A 3,284-nucleotide genomic window follows, 5' to 3' on the forward strand; every position below is an offset into this window, starting at 1 on the left:
AATCCACCATGAAACAGCTTCAATGGTAGAGACTGAGCGAGACTCACACCACAATATCCCATAGCCCAGTGGCTAGGACATTCACCTGCCAAGTAGCACAGCCACATTCAAATCCCTTCTCCCTCCACCCCAACCCCATCAAGCCGAGGGGTCGCCAACCTCTCAACTGAGGGCCTAATCACTGGGCTAACAGTTACAAGGAATGTCCTGCTCCTGCCCTTGTGGCTCTGCTATGTGGGAGATCGCCTATGGGTGCATGCCCCAGTAGGTGAGCTGCCAGCTAATTTGCTTGGCCAGGCTCCACAGGTGAGTTAGGTGGAGGAATTCCTGTCTTCCCCCCATTGGTGCAGCACTCTGGGTCTTAGGTGCTCTGACACCTGGAGTGAGGCTGCAGTGAGCATGTTCAGAGGCAGAAATATAGTTGTCTAGGGAGTTGTTACTGCAAAAATCTAGGTGCCGAGTGAGTTTAGATGCCTACAGGGTTAGGGGTCAGATAAACTGGAGTTTTATGAATCCCGGGGGGGGCTGATTCTGGGATTCAGGTGTCTCAAGTGGCTGTTAGGTGCCTAAGCCCCTTTATGAATCTAGCCCTTGGTGCCTAACATCCATTGAAGTTCATTTGTGTTCGATACCTAGATGATTTTTTTAAAAATCCCACTAGGTGCCTAAATATCTTTTAAAAACATCTGGCCCTAACTCCCTACTCACTGGTTGATACAGCCAATTGCACCGAAACCTCTAATTACAATCTGTGAGATGTTTCTTTATTCAAAATAGACTCACTCCAACTGGACACCCTGAAGCCAACACAATCCCATAGTTTATGAAAATATTTTCCTCTTCTCAGTCTCCTCAGAGCCTCCTTCACATCCTTGTTCCTCAGGTTGTACAGCGAGGGATTTAAAATGGGGGTGATGACGGGCATAAACCAGGCCGACCATTCTGTCCACGTCTCCTACATGGCTGGACTTGGGGTGCAGGTACGTCGCACAGGTAGAGCCATAGAACAAGCTGACCATGGTGAGGTGGGAGGAGCAGGTGGGGAAAGCTTTGTGCCTTCCCTCGGAGGAAGTGGTCTTCAGGATGGTGGAGATGATGCAGGCGTAAGACACCCGCACCAGGAGGAAGGGGAAGATAATGATTGACATTCTGATGAAGAAAATGGAGACCTCTATCCTGGAGGTGTCCCCGCAGGCCAGCTTCAGCACAGAGTGGATGTTGCAGAAGAAGTGGTTGATCTCGTTGGGTCCGCAGTAGGACAAAGGGAAGATCCAAGTGATGTTGCCCATGGGCATCAGGATTCCGCAGAGCCAGCAAGCAGAAACCATCTGGGCGCAGGCTCTGTGGTTCATAATGATGGGGTAGTGCAGAGAGGAGCAGATGGCTCAGTAGCGGCCGTAGGCCATGGGGGCCAGCAGGTAGCAGCCTGCTGTCCTGAGGAAGATGAGGAAATACATCTGGATGGCACAACCTGTGAAGGAGATGGCCCTCTTTTCCAAGACAAAGTTGGCCAGCATCTTGGGCAGGGTGGCTGAGGCATAGCAGATCTCCAGGAAGGACAGGTTCCAGAGGAAGAAATACATGGGGATGTGGAGGGCGGAGTCCAGCACTGTGATGAGGACAATGAGGCTGTTTCCCATCAGCGTGATGGCGTAGATAAGAAAGAACAACGCACAAAGAATCCCTTGAGGGTGGAGGTGATGGGAGAAGCTGACGAACATGAGTTTGGTCACTCTGCTGTGATTTACCCAGGCAGTATGTCTCATCTGCACAAGAAGAAGGAAAATCATATTGCATGTCAGCCTGATTAGTTGTAAATTGGCCATAGCTCCAACAGAGTAAATAGGCCAGATCTCCAGCCTGTGTCAATTGATATAGCTCCATGAAAACTCTCCTTCCTCCCTGAAAAACACTGAAGTCAATTTTAGGTCTGTATTAAATCTCAGATTTTCAAAGCCATCTAAAACATTTGAATGCCCAATTCCCATTAAACAGAAGTAGAATGGGCACCGAGCTTTGTATATTCAGTCTGGGCAGACTTGAATGGCAGCCAGTGTAAAACTTCAGCATTCACCTGCACAACACATTTGATCTATCAGCCCCAAATCTCTGTTCTGAATTATCCACCTGAGGCATCTCACAGAAATCTTCTGCCAGTATGCTGGATAGGATCCTCAGGCTGGAGGTGCACATAGGAGGGTGACATTTAAAGACTGCCCATGGAATCTGGACACCAATGGAAAAATCTTAGCCTGAGATAAAAGATCAATTATATACATAGTTAGAAAGAGAGGGATAATACAGGTGTAGTGATCTATCTATTTATCTAACCTGAAATCTGTCTCTTCTGCACTAACTATGGTCTATTTGTAGGCTTGGCAAAATTCAAATGTTTGTATATAATTTTGATGGATAATATCAATATTTATTTGTAATCATTTTTTTTGATTGTTATTGATTTAAATGTTCACAGCTGTGCAAAATTCTAGATTTCAAGGACGTTTTTATTTTTATTGATTTAAATTTTCACAGTTGTGGGAACTTTTTTGGGGGGGGCGGGTCAGACAATAGGATGGGTCAGACAATATTTAATTATGATAGGCACTGAGATTCAAAATGTTAAAGCCTTATAGCCATTAAAACACAAATTGTCAACTTCATATGTCAAAATATACAAAATAAATAGCCTTAAATCAAATGCTAATACGTTTTCAGGCAGCATTTTTCTTACATTGCCTATCTGTAAATGATGATTATCTGAATATTTTTTCATCTGTGACATAGATGTTTACTGACCTTTCCCGATGAAAATTGATATGTGTAAATCACCTGTCACTGGGCTACGCAAGCTGTACATGACATGATAAATTAATGTGAAGAAAAAAAATTGCATTTTCATTCCAAAGTGTTGTTTGAAAATGAATCTCAAGAATCACAGTCTTCAACGCTGTTTCTTCTGATGCCTCATTTCCACACTAGCTTTCACTTAGTTAAAGTTGAAGGGTCTAATTGTCCTATCGCTCATACTGATGTAAATCAGGAGCAGCCCAGTGGGCCTGGATCTCCTCTTACTCATCTCCATGTATATTGGGAGTAACCCTATTTAGGTCAATGGGGTTCATTCTACAGACACTCACCCTGGTGTTTAGAAGCTACACCACCCTCAGTAGGTTCTCCTCTCACTTCATCTGGTGTTAACCCCTTTTTGTTGTACCTTCCTCTGACTCTGTCTGATACCCATCTCCAGGACTCTCACCCTAGGGCCCCCACATAGAAAACCGAAT

General features: G+C 45.0%; 1 pseudogene; it reads right to left on the reverse strand.

Annotated features, from left to right (window-relative positions):
* Window positions 1-742: 742 nt before the first annotated feature.
* Window positions 743-1,826, reverse strand: LOC112117403 (annotated as a pseudogene).
* Window positions 1,827-3,284: the final 1,458 nt, after the last annotated feature.

Source organism: Terrapene carolina, unplaced genomic scaffold, assembly GCF_002925995.2.
Source record: "Terrapene carolina triunguis isolate 2854851 unplaced genomic scaffold, T_m_triunguis-2.0 Scaffold233, whole genome shotgun sequence".
Taxonomy (NCBI): Eukaryota; Metazoa; Chordata; order Testudines; family Emydidae; genus Terrapene; species Terrapene triunguis.